General features: G+C 38.3%; 1 long non-coding RNA gene across 1 annotated transcript; it reads left to right on the forward strand.

The window, feature by feature from the left end:
* Positions 1-9429: 9429 nt before the first annotated feature.
* On the forward strand, positions 9430-11599 carry LOC143497953 (uncharacterized). The gene is made up of 3 exons (XR_013125926.1): positions 9430-9508; positions 10845-10991; positions 11564-11599. It is a non-coding gene; the product is annotated as an uncharacterized LOC143497953 (long non-coding RNA).
* Positions 11600-11906: the final 307 nt, after the last annotated feature.

Genomic DNA, 11906 nt, shown 5'->3' on the forward strand with positions numbered 1-11906 from the left:
GATGCGAAATAGATTGTAGGCACTCCCAGGGGCGGACTGGGGAGAAAAAGTGGCCCGGGAGTTCCTGACAGACTGGCCCACTATATATATATATATATATGTGTGTGTGTGTGTGTGTATACTGTATATGAATCTATACATGGCACGTAGTGTATATGACGGCGTTTATTGTCATATGGACAATATTAATTCCAGCAATAATATTACAAAGCCACATAGTGGCTTTTAAATAGTCCACCATAAGACCACCAAACAAGTTGTTTTACGCAAAGTGCATCCTAAAGAACAACCTACAACTCTAACGTGGGTATTTCTTCCTCTTACCTCGTTGTGGTTAGTTTTAATCTAAGAATTTCAATAGCTTTAAAAAAAACTCTGGAGTTAACGAGCAGCAGGTGTATGAACTAATTCGGGTGGTCACGTGCTGTTCCTGACATAAACAAAGAGGAGTCTCCATATTAATAAAAGGTGTATGGAGTATAGGAGTTAACGAGCAGCAGGTGTATGGACTAATTCGGGTGGTCACGTGCTGTTCCTGACATAAACAAAGAGGAGTCTCCATATTAATAATAAAAATCTCTCATTCACTCATAATACAACCATTGCAGACACTGAAGGTCGTTTTATTATTATTAACATAACAATTAACAATCAGCCTCTAACAATATGCAACTTATATGGACCCAATATAGATAATCCTGATTTCTTCCATACCATCTTTACTACCTTAACCACAACTTTTGGCCTACCTATTATTATAGGAGGAGACTTCAACTCTGTTATCAACCCATCTGTTGACAGTAACACCAACAATAACAAGCGCATCTCGCAGTCAACAATTACCGTAAACCAATTCATGGATGATTTTGGTCTTGGCGATGGCTGGCGATTACCACACCCATCAGCAAGAGAAGTCACATTTTACTCACCAGTTCACAAATCTTACAGCCGCATTGATTATTTTCTTATTAGTAATTCACTTCTACCCAACATTACAAACACACAAATACATCCTATTATCATCAGCGATCATGCCCCAGTCACTTTTACACTACTCCTTGACAAACCAAACCCTATGAACAGATGGCGTTTCAACACTTCCCCACTCAATAATTCTCAGTTTAATACCCTTATTAAAAGAGAGTGGGCATCCTTTCTGGAAATAAATAACTCTCCAAATTCATCCCCATCAATTCTCTGGCAAGCAGGAAAAGCTGTACTAAGGTGTAACAATTTCATATTCCTCTTATAAAAAGAAAAAAGAAGCCAAACATGAAACAGAACTAGAACATAAAATAAAACAACTTGAAACAATACATGCAAACAAACCTCAAGACGAATTTGAAAACAAAATAAGAAAATATTAAATGGAATTAAATGAAATTATTAATAAAAAAACATAGTTTAAAGTCCAACAACTTCGTCAAGAACAGTTTCACCATAATAACAATTCAGGTAAATATCTAGCTAATAAAATCAAACAAAATAAAGAATGGTTTACAATAGCCTCCATAAAAAACTCAACAGGGAGGCCAACCCAATCTCCAGAACATATAAACAATATCTTCAGAACCTTTTATACAAATTTATATTCATCAACAAAAGAAAACAAACAAAATTAAATTTACTTTAAGAGGTTGTACAGCCAAATTTTTTAACGAGTGGCAACCTTTTATATCATATTTTACTAATTTAAAGGTTCTACCCAATTGAAGCTGTGCTCTTTTCCTTATTGATTTGTCTACATTGCTTAATTAATTATATAGTGGTTGGTCATGGTGAGTCGAGTTGGGAATGAGGTCGGGGTGGGTGAGTGTGTGTGGGGGGGTGTTTCCTTTATTTTGTTTGGGGGAAAAAAAAGTGGAATATGTAAACTGCATTTTCATTGCTGTAATTTTTTTATATTGTATTATTCCAATAAAAAAATATAATTAAAAATATAAAACAAACAAGAACATATACACTCCTTTCTAGATAATATCCACTTGCCACAACTTAACCAAGCCCAAATGAATTCACTTGAAATACCAATATCAGAAAAAGAACTTTTAACATCCCTCATGATCATGCCCAATTATAAGTCACCTGGGCCAGATGGCTTCCCTGCTGTGTTCTATAAACATTTTTGGACCATACTCAGCCCTTTATTTCAGAGATTAGTCTAAAACAATGCTCAATAATCCCGGACCACACGAACAGTGCTTCAATCTCACTCATTCTGAAACCGAATAAAGACCCAACTCTATCATCTAGCTACCGACCTATAGCTCTCCTAAATGTCGATCTTAAAATTATTACAAAAACCCTTGCACACAGACTTGACAAAATTATCCCATCCATAATTCACCCTGATCAAACCGGATTCATAAAAGACAGACATTCATCAAATCAAATCAAATAATTCATCAAATAATACATGAATGTATTATTCATCAAATAATACTTATCAATCGAATAGACTATTCAATACAACAACAACTAGAAACAATCATCATCAGCTTAGACGCCAAAAAAGCGTTAGACAAAGTAAATTGGTCCTTCCTCATATCCACTTTACAGAAATTTGGATTTGGAGAATTATTCATTGACTGGGTTAAAATTCTTTACACTTCACCAATAGCTACACTGTAAAAAAAAACAGTTTTTTTACAGGTTTTTCCCAATAAATTTTACAGTTTTTTCCTGTATTTTAAAATGACAGGGAAAGTGTATTACAATTACCAGAACAAACTGTTTATTTAAAAATGTCATGTGATTTAACAAGAAAAATCTGTATAAATTAAATACATTATAAATCTGTTTTTTAACAATTCTTAGATAATAATTTTAACTAAACAAACTGTAAAAAGAAAGTAATATTGATTAATCTTAATGAGACAAAGTAATAGAATCTTCTGGAATTAATTTCAAGGAAATATTACAAGACAACATTGATGCATGTTTTAATTTAAGTTTTGACATGTTAAATATGTGATTTTCATGTTATAAAAGTGAGTAAAAAGTAAAATGTTCTTGACTGTGATTTATTTTTATATTTATAACATACATAAAGAGTTAAGGCGTTCCAGATCCATCTCATTTTCAATCCACTATTAAATATGCACTGTATCTGTATCACTGTATCTACACTGTAAACCCGGATTAGGTTTTAATAAATTATTTTAGTAATCATTAATTATTATTTCATGTTTCATAAAAAATATTGCCATTACTAAATAAAACTAGTTGTTATCATTATTGAGCTGAAATAGGCATTGCAATGATCATGTTAAGTAAAGATAACTGAATATGTTAAGTTTATGATTGGTAGGGGTGGGGCCTGTTTGAATCGGACCACTGCACAGTGTGCATGAAGAGTTGTTCTGGTTGTGCATATTGTTTGAAGAACCTTTCGTTATCACCCCGCTGCAGCCCAAATGCATGAGTTTTGAAATCAGTGTTTCTTCAAATGAGTATTTGCAACGTCAGCTTTCAGTGCATGTAACTTATTTAGTTAACGCGTAATATATTCTTATCGGTTCATATAGTGCTAGAACATGTGTCTGGCATTCCTGTCCGATCATAGTTTAACTATAACCGTAGCGTTGAAATGTGTGTTCTGACGGTTCGGAGTTTATGGCTCATTTTAACTATTAATGTTATATATATTTTTATATTGAAGCGTCGGTCCAATGGGGGACGGCTGTAACGTGGCTCGCGCCACGGAGCGAGGAGACGGACACAATCGCTGAGAAGAGCGAGATTTATTGCAGGGCATTCCACAATCGTCATCGTAGTGGCAGGCAGGGGTCATAACAGGAGAGCCATCAAGGTTGGACAGGTACAGGGGCATAACGACACGGAAAGCAACAAACGACAGCAGGGCAACACGAAACTGAGAAACACATAAACGGTCAGACATCCAAAACAACCGACAACCAGACTGGGGAAATACAGGGACTATATGAACACTGAACTAAACTAGGAACAGGTGGGGACGATTATGACAGGGGCGTGGCGGACAATCAGGGAATCTCAGAGACAACGAGCGGGGCAGGGTAAACAGGCACGGAACACAGACACGAGGGAACCCAGAGTGGCAGCCACGAGAGGGGGCGTTGCCCTACGTGACAACGGCGCTACTTCCCATGAGTCTCTGCGACTCCGGTATCGTTATCTGTTAATGTGATGTCTATGCATGTGTTGATTAATTGTGTACTTGATTATGTGCATTACTTGGTTTAAGTCCCCCTTCATCAATTTATGTAGTTGTACTGTGTGAATTATTCTATGCCATGTTTGTGTAGTGTTGTCGTGTTATTGCCGTTCTCTCATGTTTTGTGTCTAAATTAAGTCTCTTCTGCGTGATCGTGGGGTCTGGCGTGATTATGTTGTTGAGGCAGTTTGAATTTAAAAAGCCTTGTGCTGCGGTGGATCTGTTTGCTACCTCTCCTTCCTACACCACACTGCAATATTGTTATAATTGAATGTGAACTAGAGTAAAGACCACATTCAATTTTAGGAATATTTCCTTTAAAATGACAGTGTTGCATGTTAAGTGTTATAATCACCGTTTTTTTTACAGTTTATGTATGTTTTTTAATTTACAGTACTTATCTGTTTTTTTACATAAACTGTAAAAAAACGGTAATTTTCTGGAAACGGGGGCGCCAGAAAATTGCCGTTTTTTTACAGTTTATGTATGTTTTTTAATTTACAGTACTTATCTGTTTTTTTACAGTAATTTTCTGGCGCCCCCATTTCCAGAAAATTACCGTTTTTTTACACTTTTTTTTTTTACAGTGTACTGTAACTACACTGTAATGAAAAAAGTCGTAAAAAAACGGTAACATGTCCGGCAGCAAAAGTTGCCAAACAGTTACTGTAAAATTACAGTAAAATACCACACATAATTCAACAATGAATTACTTCCCTGTATTTATTCTTTGTAATTTCACAGCCAAATTTGAGTAAAATTACAAATTTTCGTTGTAAGAAAACACAGCTAGAATGTTAAAATAACAGCATAATTAGGTTACTTCATGGTATTATTTAAACGATCTACAAATGAACTTGTCAAAGTACAGAGGTAATCTGTGAATATATGTTCATATCCTATAAACTTACAGTGGATAACTGTTAAATGTTGGTTGATCAACGCACAAACTCTTACAATGTACTGTTTATCAATGAGATTTCAACATTAAAATAATTGGATTCTGCTTTTTAAATACACAAATATAATGTAAAATTATATATTTTTAATCCTATATAAAAGTAGTTTCAAAAGTTGTGTTTAATTTAACATCCAATGGTCCAATAAATATGCTACTCTTTCCTATTAATTTACAGTGCTTGGGATGTATTAACATCTTAGGTTTCTGTTAAAACTACCAATATTACAATACATTTCTGTAAACATAAATATTTTTGTGGTTATTTTGATCATTAAATTCCAGCTTACATGAACATTTTACAATTACCTTTTATTTCAGCAGATAAAAGAATGGTGTACTTACATAAATTAAACATTTAAAACAATGTAAAAACATTAACCAAAACAATAAAAGCAATAATAAAAGCTCAGCCATAATACATACTTTCAATCTCTTTATTTTGACAGTTGAACTTCAACAATCATGACAACTGAACTGTGTGACGGTGGGGTCGTAGCGAAGGATGAGACACGGATCCCCCTGGCTTGACAGACGTCACTTTTATTTTAGCGCTTAACGCGCACGAAAAACACAGATATAGCGCAATAGCGCACGTAGAACACTCAGCATACACTCACAACGTGTAGACTTAGACAACGACGAGCACAGGACACATTAAATAGACAAACCACATTAGCCCCACATGATCACAAGACGATTCACAGGTGAGACTTATTAATCACACGACAAAACCCTAACCACGGATTTGGTTTGCATTATTTTTAAGGAGGCTGCCGGTCTAATTAATTTACATTTCAACACTTTAACATTGTTGGATATCCTGATATCGATGTGAAACACAATAAATTAAGATTCAAATACAGAAATGTAATGTCTCTCTGAACAGCAGCATGTTAATTTGTTTTGTTTTTTACTGTGTAATGAATCCAGAATAATTCCAAATATTTTGCAGGTTTATTCAACAATAGATGAAATCTAAAATTAGATAAAACGTGTACAAGTAATAATAGTGCAAACATTTTGTGCAAGGCTGTGTTCTCTCAACATTTAGTAATTGTCACGTTGAGGACCCCGGCCCCTCCCGTTTGGGCGTGTGTATTCGTAGTCCACGTGCCTTGTCTGCGTCAGTGGAACTCTGTGGTGATGGCTAGGTCGTGTGAATAATGTGTCTCACCTGTGAATAGTCTCGTAATCACATGGGGCTAATGTGGTTTGTATATTTAATGTGTCCTGTGCTCGTCGTTGTCTATGGTTTACACGTCGTTGTGATTGAGTCCATGTTCTTCGTGCACTTTATTCGTAAATAAAGTACCGTGACGTCAGTAGACAAGGATTCCCGTGTCTCGTCCTTCGTCCAGCCCCGAGCGTCACAGAACGACGAGCTGTCCGAGACACCAACAAAATGCCAGGCTACAAGGGCAAGCAGAAGAAAGGCAAGAAAGCCCAGTAATCGGCATCACCACTCTTCTTCTTCTCCCCCACGCCGCAAAGCTCCGCCGACTCGGACGCAGCTCATGGAGGACCCCGAATGCTCCTACCTGCTCTGCGCGGCTCGGGAGACCACTATTCCCGAGCTGAAAGAGGAGTACCACCGGACTGCGGTCCGAGTGTGGCGAGAGCTGCACCCCGCACCTTCCCGGGAAAGCTCGCCCATAAGAGTGAGCGTCCCGGAGTTCTACCAGGCATCGCCACCAGAGGGCGAGCTTGGAGAAGAGAAGGACCCACCGACGCAGGAAAAGCTGGAGCAGGATCCCGTCTGCGTGTTCCAGCTGGCCGCGGCTCGGAGGATGCAGGACCCCGAGTTGGCGAAGGAGCTCCGCGAAGGGGTGGTGCGGATTTGGCGTGAGCGCCAGCGACGCCCCCCTCCAGCACGCGCCCTTTCGCCTCTGAGGGTGGACTCCTGCGTCTTCGGTGCTACGGACAGGCATGAAAATCTGTCACCTTTCGGCGAAATTCGCCGTTTTGAAGTTGAAAAGGGTGACATACGTGAAATGTGTAGATCCGATGAGTTTTTTGTTTTTGTTTTTTTGGGGGGGGGGGGGGGGGGTCGGGAGATTATATGCATATATTTTAATTATCACATTGACTTAATAAGCAAACAGAGTACTTCCGAAATCGGCAATTTCAATGACACAGTGGCCAGCAGTTTCCGCCCAGAACCATCATAGAGGCCAAATAGCGTTTCAATCATACGAACGTTCTTCATTCATGTTATTCATTTACTGCTAAGCGGGACGAGAAGCAGGACCTAGTGCTACACCGCGGACAAGTCAGAAGAGCGAACATTTACCACTACATTTACCAGATCGTACATTTACTACTACATTTACTAGATCGTACATTTACCACTACATTTACCAGATCGTACATTTACCACTACATTTACCAGATCGTACATTTCCCAGTGGATTTAATTGGGTTATTAATGGTTTCAATCGTTTTCATATTTTGCGGTAAAACAAAGTTACTGCCGTTCGCTACAGCGTTGAATACTGTCAGAGCCACAAGCTCTTGTGATAAATAGGTAGATAGATAGAACTCTATTCGCGTCAACCCCGTGTAGTTAACGGTGACATAAAATAAGAAACGAGATTTTTTTTTCTAGTGTCTGTAGTAACTAACTGGTGAATCCAGGGACGTGTGAGGATAACATTCGCGCCAGGGCTGAAAAGGTTGAAGATGAAGTTGTAAACGCTTGTCGTTTGAGTCTACCCTGTGCTTTAGCCCATGTTAGAAAATAAAAACACGTGAACCCTGATATTTTTACACTCATTTTCACTGCTGATCTATTTATTGGTTCATTAAGACGTAATGGTTTTGACTGAGCCATCTGGAATGGCGAAAGCGGCCTCTCGCGTTTAAGGATCTGGCTTCATACATTGAATCCATTGACAAGACAGTCAAAAAAAATTTTTTAATGGATTTTACTATATTTTATGGAGCCCGTAAGGTGACATCATGTAAAAAAAATAATAACGCGTGGGAACGAGATACTAATGTTGCCTTTCACACGCGGCAACAAAGTTTATTTTTTCACAGCAAAGCAAGCAGATCCCAGGGATGTTCGCGAACTGACTGCCCAAGGAAGGTAAACCTGGCTTTATATAAAGTAATACTTAATTATCTTGTTCGCACGCGTTAATTATCTCGTTCGCACGTGTTAGTAAGTCGTGGCCACGCGTTATTATATTTTTTACATGATGTCACCTTAAGGGCTCCGTAATATTTGGCATCACCTGTGCTGTATCCCCGTACACCAGCAGCCACACCGCCCCCGTCGCCGTATACCCATGACGTCACATGTCAACGCCCCGTCGCCGTATCCCCATGACGTCACATGCCCCGCCCCCCGGTCTTCTCACCTTTTTAACCCCTGACCCATTTTCATGCCTGTACGGAGTCCACCCCAGAGAGCAAATTCGGGGGAGGGGACTCTGAGGAGGAGTCAGAGGAGGAGGAGGATTACCCTCCCTCCATCTACTCTGCTCCCACTGTGGACTATGTTGGGGAGGGGGAGGAGGAAGAGGAGTACCCTCCTAAATAAATTAATAAAATACAAACAAAAGCTCTCTTTTCTGGTAATAGCACAAACTTTTTATAGCTAGAGCTCAGCATCACAAAAGCAACATAGCCAACATAAAAGCACAAAAACTTGCAGTTTTTTCAAAAAGTTAGGTATACTCTGTAAAATGCTGTTTGTCTGTACAACCTAAAAAAAGACATTAGAAGTATTTATTTAAAGTTGATTAAACACTTGGCCTGGCTGTGCTCATTTTAACTATGTTTATACTTTTGGGACTGACCGTAGCGCGACTCCGCACAACTCGCGTCACATTCTTTGCAATGTTGTCCGTAATCCCAGCCAACATGTCCACATGGGCCCCACATGGGATTTAACTGGGCAGTATGGGTTTTATCTGGGCATGGGCTTAGATAAAGCTTAGTTAGATAAATGGGCTTAGTTGGGTTATAGTTGGGACCCACGTGGCCTGATTTTTAAAACAGCCTAATATTTTAAAAACGGACTTTTAAATACCATTTACAAAACAGACATTTTTACATAGTACACGATTTTATACCTCAGCTCAAGCAAATGATGGTAGAACTGGATATTTCTCTGGCACACAAACAAATAAATTGCATGTTGATATAGTTTAATTTGTGAAGCAGTTATAATAACTAAATTCATTCAAAATATTAACAAAGTTAATGAACCTGCTTCAGATGTATGGAATAAACCATTGCCTCGCCTCCTCTCGTGCGCGTCCGCCCCCAACGAAAGACTAAACGGTCTCCCGCCTGGCCTGACTGAAAGTGAATTTTTATATCCGTTGGAGATATCATTCACTGAGGTAAGAAATTAACTTTTTATCCGGTTTCTCTAATTTGGTTATCAATGTGTAAAAGAACAAATATACAATGAAAGAAAGAAAGAAAAATATCTGAGGATATAATGCCTGACGTTATATTTAATTCAAACCTAGCTATGTTAATTTGCTAGCTTGATAGCTAAAACAACCGTTAGCGTTGAAAGGTAGAACGCAAGCCGTTCATTTGTTATGGCTAAGAGGAATAATCTGTGGGGGGAAATATAGTGTTTAAATGTCTATGTTTACACATTTTCGACGTAACCCACCTAGATTTAGTTAATTAATTTTCCTAGATCAGCTAAGACATAAGTGCAAATTTCGATGTTGCTAGGCTAGCTAACCTAAGATAGTGAGTTAACCTATCTTAGCAAACACTAGAACTAAGTGGTCACCTTGGTTAACTAGCTAGCTAGTTATGTTTAGAGAATGTTTGCTTAACGTTTTGGTAGAAAAGATAATTGTCCTGTTAGTTATTAATTAAGTGATAAACCTTTACAGTTAATAGTAAGTCGTGTCCTGGCATTAAATATACCAAATACAGTGGTACCTCAAGATACGAGCGATCCAAGATACGAGCGATCCAAGATACGAGCACCGAGACGAGCAAAATTTCTGTTCGACACCCGAGTGCACGTTCGAGATACGAGCATGAACCGGTCATCACAGCCATTCGCACGTGTGCTTTGCAACGAGTAACACTACGTACGGTGTATACAGTACAGTATTTCAATACTACAAACGTTTGTTTTGCATTATGGCTCCAAAAAAGGCTCTAGTAGTGGAAAGTCCAGTGAGAAGAGAATGATAACTATAGAAACTAAGCAGGAGATTATTCACCTGCATGAGAAAGGCACTCGTGTAGCCGAACTCGCTCATCTGTTCGGCCGGAGTACATGTCTTTTTTTCCACATTTACGCTAGTTTTGTGACTTTTTTAAGGACCGGAACCAATTACAATATTTTACATTGTTAAATTGCTTCCAGAACCGAGCAGTTTGAGATACGAGCACGGGTCTGGAACGGATTAAACTCGTATCTCGAGGTACCACTGTACAAATGACTGCATTTCTAAGGTAGAGCTGTGTAGTATTAATCCCAGTATGAGGGGGAAAAACAAATGATCGTAGTCCTAACCTACCATAGACAATCTTGTGTATAGCAGTAAAGAGTATTGTCTTACGGATAAACAGCTACTAATCATTCTTGTAATGGGTCCAAGTTAGATAGCGGTTTTCTCGTTTTGGTGCTCTGTAAAGTAACATGTGGTGGTTGTTTTTGCCTCAGTTTATTCTATCTGAATTTTAAATTTTGTTTTGTAGGTGCCCTAAAACAAAATGCTTATCTTCAGAATTAACTAAAGATGTTGAGAGAGCTGTCTCAAAGTGGTTTACCAATGCTCGTGACCATGATGGAAACCGTGCACTGAGAGCGCAGAGAGACTTTCAAAAAAGGAACGCAGAACAGATGTAAGTAATCAAAAGTGAGTTACACGTTTGTGATAATGTGACTATGAAGGCATGTGAAAATCAGTCTTTTTTACTTTCCAAAACCCTGACAGCTCCTATATTGGAGTTTTTAAATGTTTTATGTACACCTAACTTGTAAACACATCACTTGGCCTTTGTAAAATCTCCCCCAAGAGGTGATTAAAGTGTTAGACATCAGTGTCTTTGGAAATTTTGAGTAACTGCAGCAGCTCAAATTAGTGAATTGTATAGTATATTTGAAGGAGTACTGGTCAGGATTTTATTATACTGTGCAAACTAGAAGCTGGCAAGAGCCTTCATAGAGTTCTGTACAGTGTATTATGGTCAGGACCCAGGTGGTGCAGAAAATGCATGCCCATTAAACAGGCCTAGTGTGCTAATTCAATAGTACAAACAGGATTTTTATGCTTTACCATGTTTTAGATTCACAGAGAAGGATGTTTATCATTGCTAAAAGTGGTTTAGATAATCTGCAGTGTTACTGTTGTGTGCTTTAATTAATACTGTTGTCTGTCTCTCCCTCCCCTCTTCTCTCTCTCTCTCTCTACAAGATGTGAAACTACACAACTCAGCAACACACAGTAAAGAATTCTAAAGACTCTAAACATATGTTTTATGGACATTTATGGTTAAAATTGTTAATGAGTTGTCGTTTTCAATAAAACATTTTTATTAGGATTGATCAAGCATTTGTCGTCATTTAAATGTAAGTATTATTATAAACAGCTCATCTCTGATTGAAATTACTTATGATAATACAGTCTTTAGTGCTGTGCTCTTATACAACAGTTTTGCAAAGTAAGAAAAGCAACTGAATATTGCATTAGGTATGTACAGCAGAGACCTCACCTGAAGCCCTCCATGACTCCATAGGGACCCACATTGGATGACACA

This window comes from Brachyhypopomus gauderio, unplaced genomic scaffold, assembly GCF_052324685.1.
Source record: "Brachyhypopomus gauderio isolate BG-103 unplaced genomic scaffold, BGAUD_0.2 sc117, whole genome shotgun sequence".
NCBI classification, from domain to species: Eukaryota; Metazoa; Chordata; class Actinopteri; order Gymnotiformes; family Hypopomidae; genus Brachyhypopomus; species Brachyhypopomus gauderio.